The sequence below is a fragment of the Octopus sinensis genome, linkage group LG1 (assembly GCF_006345805.1).
Source record: "Octopus sinensis linkage group LG1, ASM634580v1, whole genome shotgun sequence".
NCBI classification, from domain to species: domain Eukaryota; kingdom Metazoa; phylum Mollusca; class Cephalopoda; order Octopoda; family Octopodidae; genus Octopus; species Octopus sinensis.
In genome coordinates, this window is record NC_042997.1 from 30,490,033 (window position 1) to 30,497,710 (window position 7,678).

The 7,678-nt window shown below is 35.6% G+C and overlaps 1 protein-coding gene across 1 annotated transcript in view; it reads left to right on the forward strand.

The window, feature by feature from the left end:
* Positions 1-2,996: 2,996 nt before the first annotated feature.
* Positions 2,997-7,678, forward strand: part of LOC115224103 (A disintegrin and metalloproteinase with thrombospondin motifs 16-like) — a 123,186-nt gene continuing 118,504 nt past the window's right edge. The window contains exon 1 of the mRNA XM_036515185.1: positions 2,997-3,017. The gene's annotated coding sequence lies outside the window, so the exon portion shown is untranslated. The remainder of the gene's footprint in view (positions 3,018-7,678) is intronic.

Genomic DNA, 7,678 nt, shown 5'->3' on the forward strand with positions numbered 1-7,678 from the left:
ACCTAGGAACAAACAATAACGATCTCTAAACAAGTGCAATTAATACGTACTGATTCGTTCTGATTGCTGCTCTTTTTATAATCTTAAAATCCTAATCTATGTCAATGCCTCTAGACACACAGATTCTTCAACAGGTCCATAGCAGCCTTTAATGAAGGTTCTTTCTGATCCACAACCCTGGTTCTGACGCACGCTTTTAATGCAGATACTGGCCTATAAGTGTTTAGGCTGAGCAACGCTTGTTTATGTGTGTATGTTATGTATATATAGATATGTGTGTGAGTGAACATATATGTATATATGTGTTATGCGTACATGTAGTCACACACATATCACATAAATATTTCGTCTGTGTGTGTCATATATGTCACGTATATATTTGTGTATAGATGAATGTATATATACACATGAACGCGCGCATGTACACAAATATAATTAAGAGTTCTCAGTAATGTGTCTCTATGTTAGACATGTGTGTTTGCGTGCGCGCATGTGATAGAGACCAACTAGGAAGCTATATTTTTCAGTATGTTCGACCTTTAGATAATATTTAAGAAAAAAAAGAACTCTAATAAGAAAATATATTTGTAGCAGGGTACTTTGAAGCAGTAATGAACACAGAAGGAGTCTGTCTGCATAAGCCTATGTGTATATTTGTCTAAATAGTATTTAAACAAGGTTATTAGTTTCTGCCCTTCGTCTGTAGATCCCATCTATTTTACCACGCCGTTATTAAATGAGAAAGACCACCCAAGTTTCTACTATAGCATAGCTTCTAAATTTCAACTTTTAAAGTTTTGTATCACAAATTATTTTAATGATTTCTAAATACAGAAATTGTTAAACATGCATGTGTGTGTGTGCGTGCACAGAGATGTTCATATGAACGTTTACATCTGCACATATGTATGCTTATATGCACATGTGAATGCATGTATATATATGCACATATATTTTCATATATATATTACACACATACAGATTTATATTTATATATATATATATTACACACATACAGATTTATATATATATATATATATATATATATATATATATATATATATATATATATATATATATATATATATGTATGTATATATATGTATATATATATATATGTATTACACATACACAGATTTATATATATATATATTATATATATATATATTATATATATATATATATATGCACACACACATACAAATTTTTATATACACATACAAGCGTATATATGCATGTATGCATAGATATACGCATTCGTAGAGAAACGAGTTTGCAGTCACAAGAGTATCAGGTATAATTCTTTATGCTATTTGTTTCGGCTATGTACTTCTTGAGTTCAAATCATACGAGGTTAACTTTGCCATACATCTTTTTGGATTTGCTAAATAAAATAGCCTTGTACAACCTGCTGAGCAATGGATTTCACGATGTTTAAAATGCCTTAGAGATTTTTTGTATATCACATCCGCTCCCCTGCAATTCCATCCGGAATTGGGAACACAAGCAAGAATGCACGCGCATGTGTGTGTGCGTGAGTGTGTTTGTGTCTGTGTGTATGTGTGTGTATACACTTTACCATGTATCTGTAGAACAAACATATCCATTTATAGAAATAATCTTCACACACACACACACACACACACACACACACACACACACACACACACACACATGCATTATATAAGATAAAGATGAAGAACTGAAGAAAAACGTTTTGATAAATAATTTTTATGTCAATTACAATCAGGATATCATGCTGTTGCCCTGGGTTTCACTGTAGCAGACTGTGTGCCAAAATGGCTGCTGCTTTGGATAAAAACATATCTTCAAATACCTTGGCTTACAGTCAGAGATTTCACAGACTGAGCGAACATTTGCTGACCCGCCCAGCCAGCAAGGAACCCCGATTACCACAAGGGTATCCTGACTTTAATTTATATAAGGGTGTGTGTGTTTTATTGCTTTCTATAAATATATACATCTACATACTATTTTTCGATTAACAACACATATGTATATTACATAATTTACATACATATGTGTGTCTCCCTATATGTAGTGCCTCTATCATAAGTTAGTATACTCTAACATTGTAAAGTATCTATTAATCTGAACTTTAATAGCCAAATTTTGTCTGCCTGGGAAGTGCAATCAGCCGTACTTGTCCTTTGCATGATGAAATATCTTCAAGATTCCAGAAGCAACTGATTCCTCCAAGGTTTTGAGTCTCGTGTCTGGTCCCAACATTACATCACAAGACAAACAAAAGTTGCTGTGAATCGTACATGTGTGTTGACGTCGTTCCTTTACTCCTTAAATGAAGAAGATTTTGATCACCAAGCTCAATTCTGCGAGAAAATGGCGTTCTTTTGTCGTGATCCACGTTTTATTTATCGCATAATGGAGTTACATTATGCAGTTGGAATCAATAGTTTCAGTTGCGTACTTTATGAAACGCATGTTTAGTTCTGAATTTTGCATCTCGACAGCCTACAATTTACAAATCTTCCTTTGTCGAAGTGTGCAATACTGGTCGTCATTACCAGATTTAAAAAGAAATTCTGGCCTGTTCTTCCTTCACTAATCCGTATTTTTCATCAGATTGATTCGGGCCGCAAGCAGGATTTTGTGAAACAACTTCAAGATCTCTTAACATGACACTTCTTGAGATTTTCCCTTGTGCGAACAGCTCTAGAATAACGTCTGCTAATGAAATCGAAACATTTATAATCTAAAGATTGGGCTATAAAAGAATTTAAGCTTTCCGCCACTTTTTGATGACAGATGTGTGCGTGTGCGTGTGTTTGTATGCGTGTGTCTATATATATACATATACCCACATATGTGTGTGTCTTTCATGTTTGAAGGGTTTTAGTCGAACCAATTGACCCCAATACTTTTTTTTCTTTTTAAGCCTGATACTTACTCTACAGCCTCTTTTGCTGAATCCCTAAGTCACAGGGACGTAAACATACCAACATCGGTAAGCTTGTATCACACACATACATATGTAAGTAAGTATATATATATATACACACACATACATACACATATATATACGACGGGCTTCCGTATAGCTTCCGGACAACGAAATTCACCCACAAGGTATTGGTCAGGCAAGAGCTGTAGTACAATCTCTTATCCGAGGTGCCGCACAGTGGGACTGAACCTGGAACCACGAGGTTACAAAGCAAGCTTAACTACACAGCCAGGCCTGCACCTAATACACTCACGCGCTCATAGAAATGTATATTTGAAAAATATTATCCTTAACCCAGCCTTGATATGAAAGGGTGAAAGTGGGACAATGCGTGTGTGCGTGTGTATTCATAAATAGGGGAGGCGTTACAAGCATGCCTGTGGGTGTGAGAGCTATTTTGTCGGGGTCCATTTTTATATTTCATTCATTTCTCATTATATACAATCACAAATGTTTTCAACTTTCGGCTGGCTGGGAACATTTGCCGCATATTTAAAATCACAATCGTACAAACACACGCACTCACACATTCACAAGCATACACTCAAAATATACATTTATACAAACACACACAAACACACACACGTACACACGCACATAAACGCACACACTGACTTTTGTATATTTTTATTACTTATGAAAAGTCTGAACGACGGAAGATATAACTAACATAAGTGATTAGAGAAACAAAACAACATCTCCTGTAAACAGGATATTAAATTAAGAGCGTCCAATGTATGTGTGTGTGTCTGTATATATATATATATATATATATATATATATATATATATAATATATATGCACGCACACATTGCTCATGAACCCAGGCAGTACAATTTTAGTTCATCTTGGCGTGATATTTAATTACCGAGAGTGCACAATGACTCAACAGGTAGTCGGCGCTTAACTTGATGTCTAAGAGACATTAACAGACGTGGAAAATGGAACTCTATAGATACGTGTATACGGAAAATGGCTAAAACTGAAAAAAAAAACAGTTCTGAGTTTCTCCGCTATGTATTTTCCAATATTGTGCGCGAGAAACGCTTTTTATTTTTATCTCTCTTTTTCTGGCCTTTCCGAAGAAGAGCGTAGGCGCAAAACGTTAAAGACTGTTTCCAATTTTCCCGAGAAACCTGAAACATCGTGTTTGTTTTTTTTTTTGTCTCGTCTACGGTTTTTTTATATTTTTGTACCATATCTTTACGTGTGTATGTATGTATGTATATATATATATATATATATATATATATATATATATATATATAATATATATATATATATATATATATATATATATATATATATAGGCGCAGGCGTGGCTGTGTGGTAAGAAGCTTGCTTCCCAACCATATGTTCTGGATTCAGTCCCACTGCGTGGCACCTTGGGCAAGTGTCTTCTATTGTAGCCTCAGGTCGACCAAAGCCTTGTTAGTAGATTTGGAAGGCGGAAACTGAAGGAAGCCCATGGTATATATATATATATATATGTGTGTGTGTGTTTGTGTGTGTGTGTGTGTTTGTGTCTGTGTTCCCCACCACCATCGCTTGACAACTGATGTCGGTGTGTTGACATCCCCGTAACTTAGCGGTTCAGCAAAGAGATCGATAGAATAAGTGCTAGGTTTACAAAGAATAAGTCTTGGGGGTCAATTTGTTCGACTAAATCCTCTTATGGTGGTGCCGCAGCCAAATGACAGAGGCAAGTAAAAGAATAAAAGAATATATATATATATATAATATATATATCTGTGTGTGTATGTCTGTGTGTCTGTGTGTGTGTGTGTGTATGTGTGTGCGTGTGTGTGTGTGTGTGTGTGTGTGTGTGTGTTTGTGTGTTTGTGTGTGCTGATTCACCAGAAGCAATAAATTACAGAACTCGATACAAATGTATAGTATTCTTTAATACATTATAACTGTAAGGCTCCGATTTCCAGCACTCAAAATTGCTCGTTTCCGATCATCAGCTGGTAAACCGATCCTGATTTGCTATTGTCTTTCAGAAAGGTTTTTAAACAAAAGAATATAAGAATCAGCATTTCCTTCAAGCTTTCATTTCATATTTCAAAAAAATATTCATTGGATACTCTTTTACTTGTTTCAGTCATTTGACTGCAGCCATACTGGAGCACCGCCTTTAGTCGAGTAAATCGACCCCGGGACTTATTCTTTTGTAAGCCCAGTACTTATTCTATCGGTCTCTTTTGCCGAACCGCTAACGTGACGGGGACGTAAACACACCAGCATCGGTTGTCAAGCAACCAGGCTCCAGTCTGATCTGGCAGTGTTTCTACGGCTAAACATATACACACACATACATATATATATATACATATATACGACAGGCTTCTTTCAGTTTCCGTCTACCAAATCCACTCACAAGGCTTTGGTCGGCCCGCGGCTATAGCAGAAGACACTTGCCTAAGATGCCACGCAGTGGGACTGAACCCGGAACCATGTGGTTGGTAGACAAGCTACTTACCACACAGCCACTCCTGCGCCTATAGGATAATCAATAATTTAAAAAAATTGGACTCGGTTTACCAGCAGATGATCGGAAATGAGCAACTCTAAATACCGGAAATCGGAATCTTTCAGTTATAATGTGTGTCATGGGGGTGTGTCTGGGAAAGGGAGAGGCAGGTTAAATCTTGAAGAAAGACAATATTATGCTATTGTTAGGCTCCTTTCTTTACATTTGTTAGGACAATCATGCCTGATGGGGTTTAGTCTTGATGTATGACCTGTACCCAGCGGGTATAAACTTAAGTTCATTCACAATATAGTTTCACGAAAAGCAGGGAATGTTTACAGAATATATTTTTTGTTAACGTTTTCTTTGTTATATATGTGTGTGTGTGGCATACATTGACATTGTCTGAATCTATATATTGTTATATATTATAATGGAGAAAGCTGCTTACTAATTAGGTATATAACAGTTACCAAGAATACTAAAAGAAAGCAGTTATTAAAGGCTTAACCGTTTGGAATTTTTTTTTATAAATTCATCTTCCAAGAAATTGTCTATAATTTCGATTTCTGAACTTTATTGAATTTTTGAACTCTAATTTTCACAAATTTAAGTATTCGTTGCACTCACTACGGAATATTCCGTTTTCATTTGCAAAGTCTCTCACTTTCTATTTTCATTTCAAGTTTTAATTCGCTATTTAGAAAACCTACAGTTTTTTTCTATATACGTAATGTAAAAACGTTATTTATTGAACGAAATTTTTTTAATATACCGGTATAATTTTTGTAAAAAAAAATTAAGAATTGATTTTGTTGATATAACTGTTTGGAACGCTCCGGACCGATTTTGGTCATTTTTTAACTTAAAGATCATGGGAGGAACCTTTTCTGTTTCTAGCACAACGCAAACCACCCTCCGTTTTCACTCTCACATGTATTGATATTTTTCAATATTTTTCTCCCATTAAATACATTTTATGGAATGATGACAAAGTAACACACGAGGTCTGTTGGTGGAATATAAGCAACAAAATTTTCAAAACTCTACTTCATACAAAGATGCTCATCCCTTCACTTCGAAGGCTGTGGTTATAAAAAAGTGGGGGAAATCCCTGTCAAAACAGAGTAGTTCTAACTTCTTTGGTCTTCCTGATCCGAAAATCAGTTTTAACCAAACTCCTCTTCCCACCTCCTCGGAAAAAAAATTTCCCCATAAGTTTCTTTATAATTGTAATCTATGCCGTTTGAAAGGTATTTGTATAAACTTTCATTAAAAGATACCCATTTTCCTCAAAGTTATGAGAGGAAAAATGTCGGATCTTATGAATTTTCGAAATTCCGTTCTCCGCCCCCGCGGAAAAATTTTTTCCCATAAATCCCTATATCGTCTGAAGCCACATCTAAGCGGTATTTGTAGAAAATTTCGTTAAAAACTATCCATTTTTCGGATGTTATGAGACAACAAATTCGTGGGTGTATACATTTGTAGTTATGCCCTTTAAACAATTGTTTCATTTCATGTATATTTCATTCATTGTTTGCAATGTTCTCTCTCCCCCACTTTCTCTCTCTCTCTCTCTCTCACACACACACACATATACACACACATACACACACACCACACACACACACACTCACTGCAAAGCTTACAGATAAGCTGCTGATTTGAAAACTCTATGTTGCTTTGAGGAAAGCTAAAACTTGACAAACTGCTTCCCCCTCCACGGGCATATGGCATAGTTGTTAAGAGTGCGGTCTACTAACCCCAAGATTCCGAGTTCCATTCCAGGCAATGACCTGAATAATAATAATAACAACAACAACATCGAAAAATACCTTAGGAATGAGAACCCAGGTTCGAAATTTCCCCAAGACACCTGATAAAGGCTGGGGGGTATATCAGCCGAAACGTGTTAACAACAAACAAGATGAGGGCAAATATCCATCAAATGTAAATAATGTACCTTGATTTACATTTGATTTGCTTAAAAATGCGAGATTATGACTGTGATGAAATAATAACAGCAATATTTACCAAACAAGTAAGCACTATTATGCAAAGAAATAATTTGACGTAAAATATAAAAATTATTAGAATTGGGAATCAAATGTGAAAATATCAAGTGGCTAGTACAAAACCGCCTGGAGAGCGGTCTTTCTGCTAGTAAAGATAATGTTGTCTGGTTGAAAGAAGACGAAGGAAGAGATGAATGAGAGGGA